This window comes from Mesocricetus auratus, unplaced genomic scaffold, assembly GCF_017639785.1.
Source record: "Mesocricetus auratus isolate SY011 unplaced genomic scaffold, BCM_Maur_2.0 Super-Scaffold_100047, whole genome shotgun sequence".
Lineage (NCBI taxonomy): Eukaryota > Metazoa > Chordata > Mammalia > Rodentia > Cricetidae > Mesocricetus > Mesocricetus auratus.
In genome coordinates this window covers 1-23,904 of record NW_024429224.1, presented here as the reverse complement: position 1 = coordinate 23,904, position 23,904 = coordinate 1, and the positions used below count along the sequence as shown (strand labels likewise).

The window sequence follows — 23,904 nt, the reverse complement described above, 5'->3', positions numbered from 1 at the left end:
CAGGCACAGTGGGCAGGCAGCCCGCAGGCCCCTCACGGAGGCAGCAGCTGCAGCCCAGGAGGCAGCGCCCCCGGCGCCGCCATCTTGGACAAAAGGACTCAGCCTGTGCTGTCAGTTTTAAAGAAGTTACTCAGGTAGATCTCACACAGTGTTTTATCGTTAGTTTTCATGAAGTTCAGCATGTAATTTCTCCAAAGTCTTGCATGGTTAGTTTTCATAAATTTAGGCACATAGTTTCTTACACTGTGTTGTATCGTTAGTTTTGAAGAAGTTAAGCATGTAGTTTCACACACAGTGTTGTATCCTTAGTTTTGAAGATGTTAGGCATGTAGTTTCACACACAGTGTAGTGTCGTTAGTTTTGAAGAAGTTAAGCATGTAGTTTCACACACAGAGTTGTATCGTTCGTTTTCATGATGTTAAGTACGTAGTTTCTCATATAGTGTTATATAGTTAGATTTCATGAAGTTAAGCACATAGTTTCACACACAGAGTTGTATCGTTCGTTTTCATGATGTTAAGTACGTAGTTTCTCATATAGTGTTATATAGTTAGATTTCATGAAGTTAAGCACATAGTTTCACACAGTGTTGTATCGTTAGTTTCGAAGAAGATAAGCACTTAGTTTCTAATACAGTGTTATGTGGTAAATTCTCATGAAGTTAAGCACATAGTTAAACACACAGTGTTGTATCGTTAGTTTTGAAGAAGTTAAGCATGTAGTTTCACACACAGTGTTGTATCGTTAGTTTTGAAGAAGTTGAGCATGTAGTTTCTAACACAGTGTTATATGGTAAGTTCTCATGAAGTTAAGCACATAGTTTAACACACAGTGTTGTATCTTATTCCTGAAGAGGTTAATCTCGTAGTTTTACATACTGTGTTGTATAGTTAGTTTTCATGATTAAGTACATAGTTTCTCATATAGTGTTATATAGTTAGATTTCATGAATTTAAGCACATAGTTTCACACACAGTGTTGTATCCTAAATTTGGAAGAAGAATGGCACCTAGTTTCTAATACAGTGTGATATGGTAAGTTCTCATGAAGTTAAGCACATAGTTAAACACACAGTTTTGTATCGTTAGTTTTGAAGAAGTGAAGCATGTAGTTTCACACACAGTGTTGTTTCGTTAGTTTTGAAGAAGTAAAGCATGTAGTTTCACACACAGTGTTGTATCGTTAGTTTTCATGAAGTTAAACACGTAGTTTCTCATATAGTGTTATATAGTATGACTTCATGATGTTAAGCACATAGTTTCACACACAGTGTTGTATCGTTAGTTTTCATGAAGTTAAACACGTAGTTACTCATATAGTGTTATATAGTATGATTTCATGATGTTAAGCACATAGTTTCACACACAGTGTTGTATCGTTAGTTTTGAAGAAGTTAAGCACATAGTTTCACACGGTATTGTAACATTAGTTTCGAAGAAGATAAGCACGTAGTTTCTAAAACGGCGTTATATGGTAAGTTCTCATGAAGTTAAACTCACAGTTTCACACACAGTGTTGTGTCGTTGGTTTTGAAGAAGTTAAGCATATACTTTCACACACAGTGTTGTATCGTTAGTTTTCATGAAGGTAAGTACGTAGTTTCTCATATAGTGTTATATAGTTAGATTTCATGAAGTTAATACAGTGTTATATGATAAGTTCTCATGTAATTAAGCACATAGTTTCACACACGGTGTAGTGTCATTGGTTTTGAAGAAGTTAAGCATGTAGTTTTACGCACAGAGTTGTATCGTTAGTTTTCATGATGTTAAGTATGTAATTTCTCATATAGTGTTATATAGTTAGATTTCATGAAGTTAAGCACATAGTTTCACACACAGTGTTGTATTGTTAGTTTCGTACAAGACAAGCACGTAGTTTTTAATACAGTGTTATATGGTAAGTTCTCATGAAGTTAAGCACATAGTTTCACACACAGTGTTGTATCTTTAGTTTTGAAGAAGTTAAGCACGTAGTTTCTAATACAGTGTTATATGGTAAGTTCTCATGTAGTTAAGCACATAGTTTCACATACAGTGTTGTATCGTTAGTTTTGAAGAAGTTAAGCATGTAGTTTCACACACAGTGTTGTATCGTGAGTTTTGAAGAATTTAAGCATGTAATTTCACACACAGTGTTGTGTCGTTAGTTTTGAAGAAGTTAAGCATGTAGTTTCACACACAGTGTTGTATTGTTAGTTTTGAAGAATTTAAGCATGTAATTTCATACACAGTGCTGTATCGTTAGCTTCCATGAAGTTGAGCACATAGTTTCACACACAGTGTTGTATTGTTAGTTTCGAGGCAGATAAGCACATAGTTTCTAATACAGTGTTATATGGTAAGTTCTCATGAAGTTAACCACATAGTTTCACACACAGTGTTGGATCGTTAGTTTTGAAGAAGTTAAGCACGTAGTTTCATACACCGTGTTGTATCATTAGTTTTGAAAAAGTTAAGTATCTAGTTTCTAATAGAGTGTTATATGGTAAGTTATAATGTAGTTATGCAATTACTTTCACACACAGTGTTGTATCATTAATTTTGATGAAGTTAAGCATGTAGTTTCACACACAGTTTTGTATCGTTAGTTTTGAAGAAGTTAAGCATTTAGTTTCACACACAGTATTGTATCGTTAGTGTTTCTTTCTCTGGTCCTTTTTAGCCTTTTGCCTCCAATTTTAGGGCCAGGGTACATTTTCACTGGCTCTGATTCCAGGGACAAAGTGTGTTCCTTTGGCACTGGTTTTAGGGTCAGGGTACATTTCTTTGGTTCTGGTTGCAGGGCCAAAGTGTGTTTCTTTGGCTCTGCTCAGGGTGTGTTTCTTTGACTGGTCCCTTTTCCCCACAGGCACCCCCCTGGCCACGGGCAGGCCTCTTGATGACCACCTCCTCGATGATACCGTACTTGTCGAAGGCCCGTCGGAGCTTCACCTCAGACACACTGTGGTCCAGGTTCCCGATGAAGAGCTTTCGAGTGGCTCTCTGGTCATCCTCCGGCATCAGGTCCTCCTGGCACACAGCCGGGTAGCCGTAGGGGCGCCTAAGGTCATCGTACAACCCGTAGTAGTCCAAGGCCCCAGTCCCACGGCCTTGGTGGCCACAGCGTCCAGGGCGAAGGCTGCCTCGGCGTGCCGGGCGCAGGGCTTCCTCAGGGGCGGGGCGGCCACAGGCGACAGCGAGCACTGCTTGTACTGGTAGCCCCAGTGCGGCGGCAAGTAGCCCAGCAGATCTGCGGGCCTGGGAGACCCTGGGGGCGGTGTGGAGGTGGCGGCGCTGCTACTGCTACTGAGCCTGCTGCTCCCGCTGTCACCGCCGTGCAGGTAGACGGGCTCCACCTTGAGCGGCCGGTCGTACAGCAGCAGCTGCCGGGCCAGGGCATGCTGCCGGGCCTCGCGCGTCCTGTGGGTGCCGGAAGTTCACGTAGGCCACGCGGCCCAGCTCCGGGGTGTGGGAAAACACAGGCTGAACTCCGCGAAGCACTTGAACTGGTGGAAGGGCCGGTCCTCCAGGTGCTCGGCCGGCAGCGCGGGGCTCAGGCTACTGATGAGGAGCTTCTTGTATTCCAGAGCCGCCATGGAGCCGGGACCCTCAGGTTCCGCCCCGGGGGGCGGCGGGAGCGGCGTGGGCTGCGGGGGCGGCGGGAGTGGAGATGCACGGGGCGACGCGCCGCCGGCCCCGGGGCCCCCCGAGGCCTTGCAGGTGCGTCCTCCGCCTCCGGGCGCGCCCGGTGCTCGCCCGGTGATTCGCATCCCCGGCAGCATGACCGTCGCGAGTCCCGCCGCTGCCACTGCCACGGGGCTTGTCACGCATCCGCGCTGGAACTGGGTGCTGGTGCCGCCTGAGGCCTCGTGTGCTGCTGGCCGCCCGCCCGCCTCTGCCTCCCCTTCGGGCTCCCGCGGCCCCTTTGTGGACAATGACAAGCCACGCCCGCTCGGGCTGGAGTCTAGCTCCTTCTGCCACTTCATGGCCCAGGCACAGTGGGCAGGCAGCCCGCAGGCCCCTCACGGAGGCAGCAGCTGCAGCCCAGGAGGCAGCGCCCCCGGCGCCGCCATCTTGGACAAAAGGACTCAGCCTGTGCTGTCAGTTTTAAAGAAGTTACTCAGGTAGATCTCACACAGTGTTTTATCGTTAGTTTTCATGAAGTTCAGCATGTAATTTCTCCAAAGTCTTGCATGGTTAGTTTTCATAAATTTAGGCACATAGTTTCTTACACTGTGTTGTATCGTTAGTTTTGAAGAAGTTAAGCATGTAGTTTCACACACAGTGTTGTATCCTTAGTTTTGAAGATGTTAGGCATGTAGTTTCACACACAGTGTAGTGTCGTTAGTTTTGAAGAAGTTAAGCATGTAGTTTCACACACAGAGTTGTATCGTTCGTTTTCATGATGTTAAGTACGTAGTTTCTCATATAGTGTTATATAGTTAGATTTCATGAAGTTAAGCACATAGTTTCACACACAGAGTTGTATCGTTCGTTTTCATGATGTTAAGTACGTAGTTTCTCATATAGTGTTATATAGTTAGATTTCATGAAGTTAAGCACATAGTTTCACACAGTGTTGTATCGTTAGTTTCGAAGAAGATAAGCACTTAGTTTCTAATACAGTGTTATGTGGTAAATTCTCATGAAGTTAAGCACATAGTTAAACACACAGTGTTGTATCGTTAGTTTTGAAGAAGTTAAGCATGTAGTTTCACACACAGTGTTGTATCGTTAGTTTTGAAGAAGTTGAGCATGTAGTTTCTAACACAGTGTTATATGGTAAGTTCTCATGAAGTTAAGCACATAGTTTAACACACAGTGTTGTATCTTATTCCTGAAGAGGTTAATCTCGTAGTTTTACATACTGTGTTGTATAGTTAGTTTTCATGATTAAGTACATAGTTTCTCATATAGTGTTATATAGTTAGATTTCATGAATTTAAGCACATAGTTTCACACACAGTGTTGTATCCTAAATTTGGAAGAAGAATGGCACCTAGTTTCTAATACAGTGTGATATGGTAAGTTCTCATGAAGTTAAGCACATAGTTAAACACACAGTTTTGTATCGTTAGTTTTGAAGAAGTGAAGCATGTAGTTTCACACACAGTGTTGTTTCGTTAGTTTTGAAGAAGTAAAGCATGTAGTTTCACACACAGTGTTGTATCGTTAGTTTTCATGAAGTTAAACACGTAGTTTCTCATATAGTGTTATATAGTATGACTTCATGATGTTAAGCACATAGTTTCACACACAGTGTTGTATCGTTAGTTTTCATGAAGTTAAACACGTAGTTACTCATATAGTGTTATATAGTATGATTTCATGATGTTAAGCACATAGTTTCACACACAGTGTTGTATCGTTAGTTTTGAAGAAGTTAAGCACATAGTTTCACACGGTATTGTAACATTAGTTTCGAAGAAGATAAGCACGTAGTTTCTAAAACGGCGTTATATGGTAAGTTCTCATGAAGTTAAACTCACAGTTTCACACACAGTGTTGTGTCGTTGGTTTTGAAGAAGTTAAGCATATACTTTCACACACAGTGTTGTATCGTTAGTTTTCATGAAGGTAAGTACGTAGTTTCTCATATAGTGTTATATAGTTAGATTTCATGAAGTTAATACAGTGTTATATGATAAGTTCTCATGTAATTAAGCACATAGTTTCACACACGGTGTAGTGTCATTGGTTTTGAAGAAGTTAAGCATGTAGTTTTACGCACAGAGTTGTATCGTTAGTTTTCATGATGTTAAGTATGTAATTTCTCATATAGTGTTATATAGTTAGATTTCATGAAGTTAAGCACATAGTTTCACACACAGTGTTGTATTGTTAGTTTCGTACAAGACAAGCACGTAGTTTTTAATACAGTGTTATATGGTAAGTTCTCATGAAGTTAAGCACATAGTTTCACACACAGTGTTGTATCTTTAGTTTTGAAGAAGTTAAGCACGTAGTTTCTAATACAGTGTTATATGGTAAGTTCTCATGTAGTTAAGCACATAGTTTCACATACAGTGTTGTATCGTTAGTTTTGAAGAAGTTAAGCATGTAGTTTCACACACAGTGTTGTATCGTGAGTTTTGAAGAATTTAAGCATGTAATTTCACACACAGTGTTGTGTCGTTAGTTTTGAAGAAGTTAAGCATGTAGTTTCACACACAGTGTTGTATTGTTAGTTTTGAAGAATTTAAGCATGTAATTTCATACACAGTGCTGTATCGTTAGCTTCCATGAAGTTGAGCACATAGTTTCACACACAGTGTTGTATTGTTAGTTTCGAGGCAGATAAGCACATAGTTTCTAATACAGTGTTATATGGTAAGTTCTCATGAAGTTAACCACATAGTTTCACACACAGTGTTGGATCGTTAGTTTTGAAGAAGTTAAGCACGTAGTTTCATACACCGTGTTGTATCATTAGTTTTGAAAAAGTTAAGTATCTAGTTTCTAATAGAGTGTTATATGGTAAGTTATAATGTAGTTATGCAATTACTTTCACACACAGTGTTGTATCATTAATTTTGATGAAGTTAAGCATGTAGTTTCACACACAGTTTTGTATCGTTAGTTTTGAAGAAGTTAAGCATTTAGTTTCACACACAGTATTGTATCGTTAGTGTTTCTTTCTCTGGTCCTTTTTAGCCTTTTGCCTCCAATTTTAGGGCCAGGGTACATTTTCACTGGCTCTGATTCCAGGGACAAAGTGTGTTCCTTTGGCACTGGTTTTAGGGTCAGGGTACATTTCTTTGGTTCTGGTTGCAGGGCCAAAGTGTGTTTCTTTGGCTCTGCTCAGGGTGTGTTTCTTTGACTGGTCCCTTTTCCCCACAGGCACCCCCCTGGCCACGGGCAGGCCTCTTGATGACCACCTCCTCGATGATACCGTACTTGTCGAAGGCCCGTCGGAGCTTCACCTCAGACACACTGTGGTCCAGGTTCCCGATGAAGAGCTTTCGAGTGGCTCTCTGGTCATCCTCCGGCATCAGGTCCTCCTGGCACACAGCCGGGTAGCCGTAGGGGCGCCTAAGGTCATCGTACAACCCGTAGTAGTCCAAGGCCCCAGTCCCACGGCCTTGGTGGCCACAGCGTCCAGGGCGAAGGCTGCCTCGGCGTGCCGGGCGCAGGGCTTCCTCAGGGGCGGGGCGGCCACAGGCGACAGCGAGCACTGCTTGTACTGGTAGCCCCAGTGCGGCGGCAAGTAGCCCAGCAGATCTGCGGGCCTGGGAGACCCTGGGGGCGGTGTGGAGGCGGCGGCGCTGCTACTGCTACTGAGCCTGCTGCTCCCGCTGTCACCGCCGTGCAGGTAGACGGGCTCCACCTTGAGCGGCCGGTCGTACAGCAGCAGCTGCCGGGCCAGGGCATGCTGCCGGGCCTCGCGCGTCCTGTGGGTGCCGGAAGTTCACGTAGGCCACGCGGCCCAGCTCCGGGGTGTGGGAAAACACAGGCTGAACTCCGCGAAGCACTTGAACTGGTGGAAGGGCCGGTCCTCCAGGTGCTCGGCCGGCAGCGCGGGGCTCAGGCTACTGATGAGGAGCTTCTTGTATTCCAGAGCCGCCATGGAGCCGGGACCCTCAGGTTCTGCCCCGGGGGGCGGCGGGGGCGGCGGGGGCGGCGGGGGCGGCGGGAGTGGAGATGCACGGGGCGACGCGCCGCCGGCCCGGGGCCCCCGAGGCCTTGCAGGTGCGTCCTCCGCCTCCGGGCGCGCCCGGTGCTCGCCCGGTGATTCGCATCCCCGGCAGCATGACCGTCGCGAGTCCCGCCGCTGCCACTGCCACGGGGCTTGTCACGCATCCGCGCTGGAACTGGGTGCTGGTGCCGCCTGAGGCCTCGTGTGCTGCTGGCCGCCCGCCCGCCTCTGCCTCCCCTTCGGGCTCCCGCGGCCCCTTTGAGGACAATGACAAGCCACGCCCGCTCGGGCTGGAGTCTAGCTCCTTCTGCCACTTCATGGCCCAGGCACAGTGGGCAGGCAGCCCGCAGGCCCCTCACGGAGGCAGCAGCTGCAGCCCAGGAGGCAGCGCCCCGGCGCCGCCATCTTGGACAAAGGACTCAGCCTGTGCTGTCAGTTTTAAAGAAGTTACTCAGGTAGATCTCACACAGTGTTTTATCGTTAGTTTTCATGAAGTTCAGCATGTAATTTCTCCAAAGTCTTGCATGGTTAGTTTTCATAAATTTAGGCACATAGTTTCTTACACTGTGTTGTATCGTTAGTTTTGAAGAAGTTAAGCATGTAGTTTCACACACAGTGTTGTATCCTTAGTTTTGAAGATGTTAGGCATGTAGTTTCACACACAGTGTAGTGTCGTTAGTTTTGAAGAAGTTAAGCATGTAGTTTCACACACAGAGTTGTATCGTTCGTTTTCATGATGTTAAGTACGTAGTTTCTCATATAGTGTTATATAGTTAGATTTCATGAAGTTAAGCACATAGTTTCACACACAGAGTTGTATCGTTCGTTTTCATGATGTTAAGTACGTAGTTTCTCATATAGTGTTATATAGTTAGATTTCATGAAGTTAAGCACATAGTTTCACACAGTGTTGTATCGTTAGTTTCGAAGAAGATAAGCACTTAGTTTCTAATACAGTGTTATGTGGTAAATTCTCATGAAGTTAAGCACATAGTTAAACACACAGTGTTGTATCGTTAGTTTTGAAGAAGTTAAGCATGTAGTTTCACACACAGTGTTGTATCGTTAGTTTTGAAGAAGTTGAGCATGTAGTTTCTAACACAGTGTTATATGGTAAGTTCTCATGAAGTTAAGCACATAGTTTAACACACAGTGTTGTATCTTATTCCTGAAGAGGTTAATCTCGTAGTTTTACATACTGTGTTGTATAGTTAGTTTTCATGATTAAGTACATAGTTTCTCATATAGTGTTATATAGTTAGATTTCATGAATTTAAGCACATAGTTTCACACACAGTGTTGTATCCTAAATTTGGAAGAAGAATGGCACCTAGTTTCTAATACAGTGTGATATGGTAAGTTCTCATGAAGTTAAGCACATAGTTAAACACACAGTTTTGTATCGTTAGTTTTGAAGAAGTGAAGCATGTAGTTTCACACACAGTGTTGTTTCGTTAGTTTTGAAGAAGTAAAGCATGTAGTTTCACACACAGTGTTGTATCGTTAGTTTTCATGAAGTTAAACACGTAGTTTCTCATATAGTGTTATATAGTATGACTTCATGATGTTAAGCACATAGTTTCACACACAGTGTTGTATCGTTAGTTTTCATGAAGTTAAACACGTAGTTACTCATATAGTGTTATATAGTATGATTTCATGATGTTAAGCACATAGTTTCACACACAGTGTTGTATCGTTAGTTTTGAAGAAGTTAAGCACATAGTTTCACACGGTATTGTAACATTAGTTTCGAAGAAGATAAGCACGTAGTTTCTAAAACGGCGTTATATGGTAAGTTCTCATGAAGTTAAACTCACAGTTTCACACACAGTGTTGTGTCGTTGGTTTTGAAGAAGTTAAGCATATACTTTCACACACAGTGTTGTATCGTTAGTTTTCATGAAGGTAAGTACGTAGTTTCTCATATAGTGTTATATAGTTAGATTTCATGAAGTTAATACAGTGTTATATGATAAGTTCTCATGTAATTAAGCACATAGTTTCACACACGGTGTAGTGTCATTGGTTTTGAAGAAGTTAAGCATGTAGTTTTACGCACAGAGTTGTATCGTTAGTTTTCATGATGTTAAGTATGTAATTTCTCATATAGTGTTATATAGTTAGATTTCATGAAGTTAAGCACATAGTTTCACACACAGTGTTGTATTGTTAGTTTCGTACAAGACAAGCACGTAGTTTTTAATACAGTGTTATATGGTAAGTTCTCATGAAGTTAAGCACATAGTTTCACACACAGTGTTGTATCTTTAGTTTTGAAGAAGTTAAGCACGTAGTTTCTAATACAGTGTTATATGGTAAGTTCTCATGTAGTTAAGCACATAGTTTCACATACAGTGTTGTATCGTTAGTTTTGAAGAAGTTAAGCATGTAGTTTCACACACAGTGTTGTATCGTGAGTTTTGAAGAATTTAAGCATGTAATTTCACACACAGTGTTGTGTCGTTAGTTTTGAAGAAGTTAAGCATGTAGTTTCACACACAGTGTTGTATTGTTAGTTTTGAAGAATTTAAGCATGTAATTTCATACACAGTGCTGTATCGTTAGCTTCCATGAAGTTGAGCACATAGTTTCACACACAGTGTTGTATTGTTAGTTTCGAGGCAGATAAGCACATAGTTTCTAATACAGTGTTATATGGTAAGTTCTCATGAAGTTAACCACATAGTTTCACACACAGTGTTGGATCGTTAGTTTTGAAGAAGTTAAGCACGTAGTTTCATACACCGTGTTGTATCATTAGTTTTGAAAAAGTTAAGTATCTAGTTTCTAATAGAGTGTTATATGGTAAGTTATAATGTAGTTATGCAATTACTTTCACACACAGTGTTGTATCATTAATTTTGATGAAGTTAAGCATGTAGTTTCACACACAGTTTTGTATCGTTAGTTTTGAAGAAGTTAAGCATTTAGTTTCACACACAGTATTGTATCGTTAGTGTTTCTTTCTCTGGTCCTTTTTAGCCTTTTGCCTCCAATTTTAGGGCCAGGGTACATTTTCACTGGCTCTGATTCCAGGGACAAAGTGTGTTCCTTTGGCACTGGTTTTAGGGTCAGGGTACATTTCTTTGGTTCTGGTTGCAGGGCCAAAGTGTGTTTCTTTGGCTCTGCTCAGGGTGTGTTTCTTTGACTGGTCCCTTTTCCCCACAGGCACCCCCCTGGCCACGGGCAGGCCTCTTGATGACCACCTCCTCGATGATACCGTACTTGTCGAAGGCCCGTCGGAGCTTCACCTCAGACACACTGTGGTCCAGGTTCCCGATGAAGAGCTTTCGAGTGGCTCTCTGGTCATCCTCCGGCATCAGGTCCTCCTGGCACACAGCCGGGTAGCCGTAGGGGCGCCTAAGGTCATCGTACAACCCGTAGTAGTCCAAGGCCCCAGTCCCACGGCCTTGGTGGCCACAGCGTCCAGGGCGAAGGCTGCCTCGGCGTGCCGGGCGCAGGGCTTCCTCAGGGGCGGGGCGGCCACAGGCGACAGCGAGCACTGCTTGTACTGGTAGCCCCAGTGCGGCGGCAAGTAGCCCAGCAGATCTGCGGGCCTGGGAGACCCTGGGGGCGGTGTGGAGGCGGCGGCGCTGCTACTGCTACTGAGCCTGCTGCTCCCGCTGTCACCGCCGTGCAGGTAGACGGGCTCCACCTTGAGCGGCCGGTCGTACAGCAGCAGCTGCCGGGCCAGGGCATGCTGCCGGGCCTCGCGCGTCCTGTGGGTGCCGGAAGTTCACGTAGGCCACGCGGCCCAGCTCCGGGGTGTGGGAAAACACAGGCTGAACTCCGCGAAGCACTTGAACTGGTGGAAGGGCCGGTCCTCCAGGTGCTCGGCCGGCAGCGCGGGGCTCAGGCTACTGATGAGGAGCTTCTTGTATTCCAGAGCCGCCATGGAGCCGGGACCCTCAGGTTCCGCCCCGGGGGCGGCAGGGGCGGCAGGGGCGGCGGGGGCGGCGGGAGTGGAGATGCACGGGGCGACGCGCCGCCGGCCCGGGGCCCCCGAGGCCTTGCAGGTGCGTCCTCCGCCTCCGGGCGCGCCCGGTGCTCGCCCGGTGATTCGCATCCCCGGCAGCATGACCGTCGCGAGTCCCGCCGCTGCCACTGCCACGGGGCTTGTCACGCATCCGCGCTGGAACTGGGTGCTGGTGCCGCCTGAGGCCTCGTGTGCTGCTGGCCGCCCGCCCGCCTCTGCCTCCCCTTCGGGCTCCCGCGGCCCCTTTGAGGACAATGACAAGCCACGCCCGCTCGGGCTGGAGTCTAGCTCCTTCTGCCACTTCATGGCCCAGGCACAGTGGGCAGGCAGCCCGCAGGCCCCTCACGGAGGCAGCAGCTGCAGCCCAGGAGGCAGCGCCCCCGGCGCCGCCATCTTGGACAAAAGGACTCAGCCTGTGCTGTCAGTTTTAAAGAAGTTACTCAGGTAGATCTCACACAGTGTTTTATCGTTAGTTTTCATGAAGTTCAGCATGTAATTTCTCCAAAGTCTTGCATGGTTAGTTTTCATAAATTTAGGCACATAGTTTCTTACACTGTGTTGTATCGTTAGTTTTGAAGAAGTTAAGCATGTAGTTTCACACACAGTGTTGTATCCTTAGTTTTGAAGATGTTAGGCATGTAGTTTCACACACAGTGTAGTGTCGTTAGTTTTGAAGAAGTTAAGCATGTAGTTTCACACACAGAGTTGTATCGTTCGTTTTCATGATGTTAAGTACGTAGTTTCTCATATAGTGTTATATAGTTAGATTTCATGAAGTTAAGCACATAGTTTCACACACAGAGTTGTATCGTTCGTTTTCATGATGTTAAGTACGTAGTTTCTCATATAGTGTTATATAGTTAGATTTCATGAAGTTAAGCACATAGTTTCACACAGTGTTGTATCGTTAGTTTCGAAGAAGATAAGCACTTAGTTTCTAATACAGTGTTATGTGGTAAATTCTCATGAAGTTAAGCACATAGTTAAACACACAGTGTTGTATCGTTAGTTTTGAAGAAGTTAAGCATGTAGTTTCACACACAGTGTTGTATCGTTAGTTTTGAAGAAGTTGAGCATGTAGTTTCTAACACAGTGTTATATGGTAAGTTCTCATGAAGTTAAGCACATAGTTTAACACACAGTGTTGTATCTTATTCCTGAAGAGGTTAATCTCGTAGTTTTACATACTGTGTTGTATAGTTAGTTTTCATGATTAAGTACATAGTTTCTCATATAGTGTTATATAGTTAGATTTCATGAATTTAAGCACATAGTTTCACACACAGTGTTGTATCCTAAATTTGGAAGAAGAATGGCACCTAGTTTCTAATACAGTGTGATATGGTAAGTTCTCATGAAGTTAAGCACATAGTTAAACACACAGTTTTGTATCGTTAGTTTTGAAGAAGTGAAGCATGTAGTTTCACACACAGTGTTGTTTCGTTAGTTTTGAAGAAGTAAAGCATGTAGTTTCACACACAGTGTTGTATCGTTAGTTTTCATGAAGTTAAACACGTAGTTTCTCATATAGTGTTATATAGTATGACTTCATGATGTTAAGCACATAGTTTCACACACAGTGTTGTATCGTTAGTTTTCATGAAGTTAAACACGTAGTTACTCATATAGTGTTATATAGTATGATTTCATGATGTTAAGCACATAGTTTCACACACAGTGTTGTATCGTTAGTTTTGAAGAAGTTAAGCACATAGTTTCACACGGTATTGTAACATTAGTTTCGAAGAAGATAAGCACGTAGTTTCTAAAACGGCGTTATATGGTAAGTTCTCATGAAGTTAAACTCACAGTTTCACACACAGTGTTGTGTCGTTGGTTTTGAAGAAGTTAAGCATATACTTTCACACACAGTGTTGTATCGTTAGTTTTCATGAAGGTAAGTACGTAGTTTCTCATATAGTGTTATATAGTTAGATTTCATGAAGTTAATACAGTGTTATATGATAAGTTCTCATGTAATTAAGCACATAGTTTCACACACGGTGTAGTGTCATTGGTTTTGAAGAAGTTAAGCATGTAGTTTTACGCACAGAGTTGTATCGTTAGTTTTCATGATGTTAAGTATGTAATTTCTCATATAGTGTTATATAGTTAGATTTCATGAAGTTAAGCACATAGTTTCACACACAGTGTTGTATTGTTAGTTTCGTACAAGACAAGCACGTAGTTTTTAATACAGTGTTATATGGTAAGTTCTCATGAAGTTAAGCACATAGTTTCACACACAGTGTTGTATCTTTAGTTTTGAAGAAGTTAAGCACGTAGTTTCTAATACAGTGTTATATGGTAAGTTCTCATGTAGTTAAGCACATAGTTTCACATACAGTGTTGTATCGTTAGTTTTGAAGAAGTTAAGCATGTAGTTTCACACACAGTGTTGTATCGTGAGTTTTGAAGAATTTAAGCATGTAATTTCACACACAGTGTTGTGTCGTTAGTTTTGAAGAAGTTAAGCATGTAGTTTCACACACAGTGTTGTATTGTTAGTTTTGAAGAATTTAAGCATGTAATTTCATACACAGTGCTGTATCGTTAGCTTCCATGAAGTTGAGCACATAGTTTCACACACAGTGTTGTATTGTTAGTTTCGAGGCAGATAAGCACATAGTTTCTAATACAGTGTTATATGGTAAGTTCTCATGAAGTTAACCACATAGTTTCACACACAGTGTTGGATCGTTAGTTTTGAAGAAGTTAAGCACGTAGTTTCATACACCGTGTTGTATCATTAGTTTTGAAAAAGTTAAGTATCTAGTTTCTAATAGAGTGTTATATGGTAAGTTATAATGTAGTTATGCAATTACTTTCACACACAGTGTTGTATCATTAATTTTGATGAAGTTAAGCATGTAGTTTCACACACAGTTTTGTATCGTTAGTTTTGAAGAAGTTAAGCATTTAGTTTCACACACAGTATTGTATCGTTAGTGTTTCTTTCTCTGGTCCTTTTTAGCCTTTTGCCTCCAATTTTAGGGCCAGGGTACATTTTCACTGGCTCTGATTCCAGGGACAAAGTGTGTTCCTTTGGCACTGGTTTTAGGGTCAGGGTACATTTCTTTGGTTCTGGTTGCAGGGCCAAAGTGTGTTTCTTTGGCTCTGCTCAGGGTGTGTTTCTTTGACTGGTCCCTTTTCCCCACAGGCACCCCCCTGGCCACGGGCAGGCCTCTTGATGACCACCTCCTCGATGATACCGTACTTGTCGAAGGCCCGTCGGAGCTTCACCTCAGACACACTGTGGTCCAGGTTCCCGATGAAGAGCTTTCGAGTGGCTCTCTGGTCATCCTCCGGCATCAGGTCCTCCTGGCACACAGCCGGGTAGCCGTAGGGGCGCCTAAGGTCATCGTACAACCCGTAGTAGTCCAAGGCCCCAGTCCCACGGCCTTGGTGGCCACAGCGTCCAGGGCGAAGGCTGCCTCGGCGTGCCGGGCGCAGGGCTTCCTCAGGGGCGGGGCGGCCACAGGCGACAGCGAGCACTGCTTGTACTGGTAGCCCCAGTGCGGCGGCAAGTAGCCCAGCAGATCTGCGGGCCTGGGAGACCCTGGGGGCGGTGTGGAGGCGGCGGCGCTGCTACTGCTACTGAGCCTGCTGCTCCCGCTGTCACCGCCGTGCAGGTAGACGGGCTCCACCTTGAGCGGCCGGTCGTACAGCAGCAGCTGCCGGGCCAGGGCATGCTGCCGGGCCTCGCGCGTCCTGTGGGTGCCGGAAGTTCACGTAGGCCACGCGGCCCAGCTCCGGGGTGTGGGAAAACACAGGCTGAACTCCGCGAAGCACTTGAACTGGTGGAAGGGCCGGTCCTCCAGGTGCTCGGCCGGCAGCGCGGGGCTCAGGCTACTGATGAGGAGCTTCTTGTATTCCAGAGCCGCCATGGAGCCGGGACCCTCAGGTTCCGCCCCGGGGGCGGCAGGGGCGGCGGGGGCGGCGGGGGCGGCGGGAGTGGAGATGCACGGGGCGACGCGCCGCCGGCCCGGGGCCCCCGAGGCCTTGCAGGTGCGTCCTCCGCCTCCGGGCGCGCCCGGTGCTCGCCCGGTGATTCGCATCCCCGGCAGCATGACCGTCGCGAGTCCCGCCGCTGCCACTGCCACGGGGCTTGTCACGCATCCGCGCTGGAACTGGGTGCTGGTGCCGCCTGAGGCCTCGTGTGCTGCTGGCCGCCCGCCCGCCTCTGCCTCCCCTTCGGGCTCCCGCGGCCCCTTTGAGGACAATGACAAGCCACGCCCGCTCGGGCTGGAGTCTAGCTCCTTCTGCCACTTCATGGCCCAGGCACAGTGGGCAGGCAGCCCGCAGGCCCCTCACGGAGGCAGCAGCTGCAGCCCAGGAGGCAGCGCCCCCGGCGCCGCCATCTTGGACAAAAGGACTCAGCCTGTGCTGTCAGTTTTAAAGAAGTTACTCAGGTAGATCTCACACAGTGTTTTATCGTTAGTTTTCATGAAGTTCAGCATGTAATTTCTCCAAAGTCTTGCATGGTTAGTTTTCATAAATTTAGGCACATAGTTTCTTACACTGTGTTGTATCGTTAGTTTTGAAGAAGTTAAGCATGTAGTTTCACACACAGTGTTGTATCCTTAGTTTTGAAGATGTTAGGCATGTAGTTTCACACACAGTGTAGTGTCGTTAGTTTTGAAGAAGTTAAGCATGTAGTTTCACACACAGAGTTGTATCGTTCGTTTTCATGATGTTAAGTACGTAGTTTCTCATATAGTGTTATATAGTTAGATTTCATGAAGTTAAGCACATAGTTTCACACACAGAGTTGTATCGTTCGTTTTCATGATGTTAAGTACGTAGTTTCTCATATAGTGTTATATAGTTAGATTTCATGAAGTTAAGCACATAGTTTCACACAGTGTTGTATCGTTAGTTTCGAAGAAGATAAGCACTTAGTTTCTAATACAGTGTTATGTGGTAAATTCTCATGAAGTTAAGCACATAGTTAAACACACAGTGTTGTATCGTTAGTTTTGAAGAAGTTAAGCATGTAGTTTCACACACAGTGTTGTATCGTTAGTTTTGAAGAAGTTGAGCATGTAGTTTCTAACACAGTGTTATATGGTAAGTTCTCATGAAGTTAAGCACATAGTTTAACACACAGTGTTGTATCTTATTCCTGAAGAGGTTAATCTCGTAGTTTTACATACTGTGTTGTATAGTTAGTTTTCATGATTAAGTACATAGTTTCTCATATAGTGTTATATAGTTAGATTTCATGAATTTAAGCACATAGTTTCACACACAGTGTTGTATCCTAAATTTGGAAGAAGAATGGCACCTAGTTTCTAATACAGTGTGATATGGTAAGTTCTCATGAAGTTAAGCACATAGTTAAACACACAGTTTTGTATCGTTAGTTTTGAAGAAGTGAAGCATGTAGTTTCACACACAGTGTTGTTTCGTTAGTTTTGAAGAAGTAAAGCATGTAGTTTCACACACAGTGTTGTATCGTTAGTTTTCATGAAGTTAAACACGTAGTTTCTCATATAGTGTTATATAGTATGACTTCATGATGTTAAGCACATAGTTTCACACACAGTGTTGTATCGTTAGTTTTCATGAAGTTAAACACGTAGTTACTCATATAGTGTTATATAGTATGATTTCATGATGTTAAGCACATAGTTTCACACACAGTGTTGTATCGTTAGTTTTGAAGAAGTTAAGCACATAGTTTCACACGGTATTGTAACATTAGTTTCGAAGAAGATAAGCACGTAGTTTCTAAAACGGCGTTATATGGTAAGTTCTCATGAAGTTAAACTCACAGTTTCACACACAGTGTTGTGTCGTTGGTTTTGAAGAAGTTAAGCATATACTTTCACACACAGTGTTGTATCGTTAGTTTTCATGAAGGTAAGTACGTAGTTTCTCATATAGTGTTATATAGTTAGATTTCATGAAGTTAATACAGTGTTATATGATAAGTTCTCATGTAATTAAGCACATAGTTTCACACACGGTGTAGTGTCATTGGTTTTGAAGAAGTTAAGCATGTAGTTTTACGCACAGAGTTGTATCGTTAGTTTTCATGATGTTAAGTATGTAATTTCTCATATAGTGTTATATAGTTAGATTTCATGAAGTTAAGCACATAGTTTCACACACAGTGTTGTATTGTTAGTTTCGTACAAGACAAGCACGTAGTTTTTAATACAGTGTTATATGGTAAGTTCTCATGAAGTTAAGCACATAGTTTCACACACAGTGTTGTATCTTTAGTTTTGAAGAAGTTAAGCACGTAGTTTCTAATACAGTGTTATATGGTAAGTTCTCATGTAGTTAAGCACATAGTTTCACATACAGTGTTGTATCGTTAGTTTTGAAGAAGTTAAGCATGTAGTTTCACACACAGTGTTGTATCGTGAGTTTTGAAGAATTTAAGCATGTAATTTCACACACAGTGTTGTGTCGTTAGTTTTGAAGAAGTTAAGCATGTAGTTTCACACACAGTGTTGTATTGTTAGTTTTGAAGAATTTAAGCATGTAATTTCATACACAGTGCTGTATCGTTAGCTTCCATGAAGTTGAGCACATAGTTTCACACACAGTGTTGTATTGTTAGTTTCGAGGCAGATAAGCACATAGTTTCTAATACAGTGTTATATGGTAAGTTCTCATGAAGTTAACCACATAGTTTCACACACAGTGTTGGATCGTTAGTTTTGAAGAAGTTAAGCACGTAGTTTCATACACCGTGTTGTATCATTAGTTTTGAAAAAGTTAAGTATCTAGTTTCTAATAGAGTGTTATATGGTAAGTTATAATGTAGTTATGCAATTACTTTCACACACAGTGTTGTATCATTAATTTTGATGAAGTTAAGCATGTAGTTTCACACACAGTTTTGTATCGTTAGTTTTGAAGAAGTTAAGCATTTAGTTTCACACACAGTATTGTATCGTTAGTGTTTCTTTCTCTGGTCCTTTTTAGCCTTTTGCCTCCAATTTTAGGGCCAGGGTACATTTTCACTGGCTCTGATTCCAGGGACAAAGTGTGTTCCTTTGGCACTGGTTTTAGGGTCAGGGTACATTTCTTTGGTTCTGGTTGCAGGGCCAAAGTGTGTTTCTTTGGCTCTGCTCAGGGTGTGTTTCTTTGACTGGTCCCTTTTCCCCACAGGCACCCCCCTGGCCACGGGCAGGCCTCTTGATGACCACCTCCTCGATGATACCGTACTTGTCGAAGGCCCGTCGGAGCTTCACCTCAGACACACTGTGGTCCAGGTTCCCGATGAAGAGCTTTCGAGTGGCTCTCTGGTCATCCTCCGGCATCAGGTCCTCCTGGCACACAGCCGGGTAGCCGTAGGGGCGCCTAAGGTCATCGTACAACCCGTAGTAGTCCAAGGCCCCAGTCCCACGGCCTTGGTGGCCACAGCGTCCAGGGCGAAGGCTGCCTCGGCGTGCCGGGCGCAGGGCTTCCTCAGGGGCGGGGCGGCCACAGGCGACAGCGAGCACTGCTTGTACTGGTAGCCCCAGTGCGGCGGCAAGTAGCCCAGCAGATCTGCGGGCCTGGGAGACCCTGGGGGCGGTGTGGAGGCGGCGGCGCTGCTACTGCTACTGAGCCTGCTGCTCCCGCTGTCACCGCCGTGCAGGTAGACGGGCTCCACCTTGAGCGGCCGGTCGTACAGCAGCAGCTGCCGGGCCAGGGCATGCTGCCGGGCCTCGCGCGTCCTGTGGGTGCCGGAAGTTCACGTAGGCCACGCGGCCCAGCTCCGGGGTGTGGGAAAACACAGGCTGAACTCCGCGAAGCACTTGAACTGGTGGAAGGGCCGGTCCTCCAGGTGCTCGGCCGGCAGCGCGGGGCTCAGGCTACTGATGAGGAGCTTCTTGTATTCCAGAGCCGCCATGGAGCCGGGACCCTCAGGTTCCGCCCCGGGGGGCGGCAGGGGCGGCAGGGGCGGCGGGGGCGGCGGGAGTGGAGATGCACGGGGCGACGCGCCGCCGGCCCGGGGCCCCCGAGGCCTTGCAGGTGCGTCCTCCGCCTCCGGGCGCGCCCGGTGCTCGCCCGGTGATTCGCATCCCCGGCAGCATGACCGTCGCGAGTCCCGCCGCTGCCACTGCCACGGGGCTTGTCACGCATCCGCGCTGGAACTGGGTGCTGGTGCCGCCTGAGGCCTCGTGTGCTGCTGGCCGCCCGCCCGCCTCTGCCTCCCCTTCGGGCTCCCGCGGCCCCTTTGAGGACAATGACAAGCCACGCCCGCTCGGGCTGGAGTCTAGCTCCTTCTGCCACTTCATGGCCCAGGCACAGTGGGCAGGCAGCCCGCAGGCCCCTCACGGAGGCAGCAGCTGCAGCCCAGGAGGCAGCGCCCCCGGCGCCGCCATCTTGGACAAAAGGACTCAGCCTGTGCTGTCAGTTTTAAAGAAGTTACTCAGGTAGATCTCACACAGTGTTTTATCGTTAGTTTTCATGAAGTTCAGCATGTAATTTCTCCAAAGTCTTGCATGGTTAGTTTTCATAAATTTAGGCACATAGTTTCTTACACTGTGTTGTATCGTTAGTTTTGAAGAAGTTAAGCATGTAGTTTCACACACAGTGTTGTATCCTTAGTTTTGAAGATGTTAGGCATGTAGTTTCACACACAGTGTAGTGTCGTTAGTTTTGAAGAAGTTAAGCATGTAGTTTCACACACAGAGTTGTATCGTTCGTTTTCATGATGTTAAGTACGTAGTTTCTCATATAGTGTTATATAGTTAGATTTCATGAAGTTAAGCACATAGTTTCACACACAGAGTTGTATCGTTCGTTTTCATGATGTTAAGTACGTAGTTTCTCATATAGTGTTATATAGTTAGATTTCATGAAGTTAAGCACATAGTTTCACACAGTGTTGTATCGTTAGTTTCGAAGAAGATAAGCACTTAGTTTCTAATACAGTGTTATGTGGTAAATTCTCATGAAGTTAAGCACATAGTTAAACACACAGTGTTGTATCGTTAGTTTTGAAGAAGTTAAGCATGTAGTTTCACACACAGTGTTGTATCGTTAGTTTTGAAGAAGTTGAGCATGTAGTTTCTAACACAGTGTTATATGGTAAGTTCTCATGAAGTTAAGCACATAGTTTAACACACAGTGTTGTATCTTATTCCTGAAGAGGTTAATCTCGTAGTTTTACATACTGTGTTGTATAGTTAGTTTTCATGATTAAGTACATAGTTTCTCATATAGTGTTATATAGTTAGATTTCATGAATTTAAGCACATAGTTTCACACACAGTGTTGTATCCTAAATTTGGAAGAAGAATGGCACCTAGTTTCTAATACAGTGTGATATGGTAAGTTCTCATGAAGTTAAGCACATAGTTAAACACACAGTTTTGTATCGTTAGTTTTGAAGAAGTGAAGCATGTAGTTTCACACACAGTGTTGTTTCGTTAGTTTTGAAGAAGTAAAGCATGTAGTTTCACACACAGTGTTGTATCGTTAGTTTTCATGAAGTTAAACACGTAGTTTCTCATATAGTGTTATATAGTATGACTTCATGATGTTAAGCACATAGTTTCACACACAGTGTTGTATCGTTAGTTTTCATGAAGTTAAACACGTAGTTACTCATATAGTGTTATATAGTATGATTTCATGATGTTAAGCACATAGTTTCACACACAGTGTTGTATCGTTAGTTTTGAAGAAGTTAAGCACATAGTTTCACACGGTATTGTAACATTAGTTTCGAAGAAGATAAGCACGTAGTTTCTAAAACGGCGTTATATGGTAAGTTCTCATGAAGTTAAACTCACAGTTTCACACACAGTGTTGTGTCGTTGGTTTTGAAGAAGTTAAGCATATACTTTCACACACAGTGTTGTATCGTTAGTTTTCATGAAGGTAAGTACGTAGTTTCTCATATAGTGTTATATAGTTAGATTTCATGAAGTTAATACAGTGTTATATGATAAGTTCTCATGTAATTAAGCACATAGTTTCACACACGGTGTAGTGTCATTGGTTTTGAAGAAGTTAAGCATGTAGTTTTACGCACAGAGTTGTATCGTTAGTTTTCATGATGTTAAGTATGTAATTTCTCATATAGTGTTATATAGTTAGATTTCATGAAGTTAAGCACATAGTTTCACACACAGTGTTGTATTGTTAGTTTCGTACAAGACAAGCACGTAGTTTTTAATACAGTGTTATATGGTAAGTTCTCATGAAGTTAAGCACATAGTTTCACACACAGTGTTGTATCTTTAGTTTTGAAGAAGTTAAGCACGTAGTTTCTAATACAGTGTTATATGGTAAGTTCTCATGTAGTTAAGCACATAGTTTCACATACAGTGTTGTATCGTTAGTTTTGAAGAAGTTAAGCATGTAGTTTCACACACAGTGTTGTATCGTGAGTTTTGAAGAATTTAAGCATGTAATTTCACACACAGTGTTGTGTCGTTAGTTTTGAAGAAGTTAAGCATGTAGTTTCACACACAGTGTTGTATTGTTAGTTTTGAAGAATTTAAGCATGTAATTTCATACACAGTGCTGTATCGTTAGCTTCCATGAAGTTGAGCACATAGTTTCACACACAGTGTTGTATTGTTAGTTTCGAGGCAGATAAGCACATAGTTTCTAATACAGTGTTATATGGTAAGTTCTCATGAAGTTAACCACATAGTTTCACACACAGTGTTGGATCGTTAGTTTTGAAGAAGTTAAGCATGTAGTTTCATACACCGTGTTGTATCATTAGTTTTGAAAAAGTTAAGTATCTAGTTTCTAATAGAGTGTTATATGGTAAGTTATAATGTAGTTATGCAATTACTTTCACACACAGTGTTGTATCATTAATTTTGATGAAGTTAAGCATGTAGTTTCACACACAGTTTTGTATCGTTAGTTTTGAAGAAGTTAAGCATTTAGTTTCACACACAGTATTGTATCGTTAGTGTTTCTTTCTCTGGTCCTTTTTAGCCTTTTGCCTCCAATTTTAGGGCCAGGGTACATTTTCACTGGCTCTGATTCCAGGGACAAAGTGTGTTCCTTTGGCACTGGTTTTAGGGTCAGGGTACATTTCTTTGGTTCTGGTTGCAGGGCCAAAGTGTGTTTCTTTGGCTCTGCTCAGGGTGTGTTTCTTTGACTGGTCCCTTTTCCCCACAGGCACCCCCCTGGCCACGGGCAGGCCTCTTGATGACCACCTCCTCGATGATACCGTACTTCTCGAAGGCCCGTCGGAGCTTCACCTCAGACACACTGTGGTCCAGGTTCCCGATGAAGAGCTTTCGAGTGGCTCTCTGGTCATCCTCCGGCATCAGGTCCTCCTGGCACACAGCCGGGTAGCCGTAGGGGCGCCTAAGGTCATCGTACAACCCGTAGTAGTCCAAGGCCCCAGTCCCACGGCCTTGGTGGCCACAGCGTCCAGGGCGAAGGCTGCCTCGGCGTGCCGGGCGCAGGGCTTCCTCAGGGGCGGGGCGGCCACAGGCGACAGCGAGCACTGCTTGTACTGGTAGCCCCAGTGCGGCGGCAAGTAGCCCAGCAGATCTGCGGGCCTGGGAGACCCTGGGGGCGGTGTGGAGGCGGCGGCGCTGCTACTGCTACTGAGCCTGCTGCTCCCGCTGTCACCGCCGTGCAGGTAGACGGGCTCCACCTTGAGCGGCCGGTCGTACAGCAGCAGCTGCCGGGCCAGGGCATGCTGCCGGGCCTCGCGCGTCCTGTGGGTGCCGGAAGTTCACGTAGGCCACGCGGCCCAGCTCCGGGGTGTGGGAAAACACAGGCTGAACTCCGCGAAGCACTTGAACTGGTGGAAGGGCCGGTCCTCCAGGTGCTCGGCCGGCAGCGCGGGGCTCAGGCTACTGATGAGGAGCTTCTTGTATTCCAGAGCCGCCATGGAGCCGGGACCCTCAGGTTCCGCCCCGGGGGGCGGCGGGGGCGGCGGGGGCGGCGGGGGCGGCGGGAGTGGAGATGCACGGGGCGACGCGCCGCCGGCCCCGGGGCCCCCCGAGGCCTTGCAGGTGCGTCCTCCGCCTCCGGGCGCGCCCGGTGCTCGCCCGGTGATTCGCATCCCCGGCAGCATGACCGTCGCGAGTCCCGCCGCTGCCACTGCCACGGGGCTTGTCACGCGTCCGCGCTGGAACTGGGTGCTGGTGCCGCCTGAGGCCTCGTGTGCTGCTGGCCGCCCGCCCGCCTCTGCCTCCCCTTCGCGCTCCCGCGGCCCCTTTGTGGACAATGACAAGCCACGCCCGCTCGGGCTGGAGTCTAGCTCGTTCTGCCACTTCATGGCCCAGGCACAGTGGGCAGGCAGCCCGCAGGCCCCTCACGGAGGCAGCAGCTGCAGCCCAGGAGGCAGCGCCCCCGGCGCCGCCATCTTGGAC

General features: G+C 45.3%; 6 pseudogenes; all 6 read right to left on the bottom strand.

Moving 5' to 3' along the window:
* Positions 1-32: 32 nt before the first annotated feature.
* On the bottom strand, positions 33-3,967 carry LOC121136034 (annotated as a pseudogene).
* A 36-nt stretch (positions 3,968-4,003) lies between these two features.
* LOC121136033 lies at positions 4,004-7,936 on the bottom strand (annotated as a pseudogene).
* A 36-nt stretch (positions 7,937-7,972) lies between these two features.
* LOC121136032 lies at positions 7,973-11,902 on the bottom strand (annotated as a pseudogene).
* A 36-nt stretch (positions 11,903-11,938) lies between these two features.
* On the bottom strand, positions 11,939-15,870 carry LOC121136031 (annotated as a pseudogene).
* A 36-nt stretch (positions 15,871-15,906) lies between these two features.
* Positions 15,907-19,839, bottom strand: LOC121136030 (annotated as a pseudogene).
* A 36-nt stretch (positions 19,840-19,875) lies between these two features.
* LOC121136029 lies at positions 19,876-23,810 on the bottom strand (annotated as a pseudogene).
* Between the last annotated feature and the right edge of the window lie 94 nt (positions 23,811-23,904).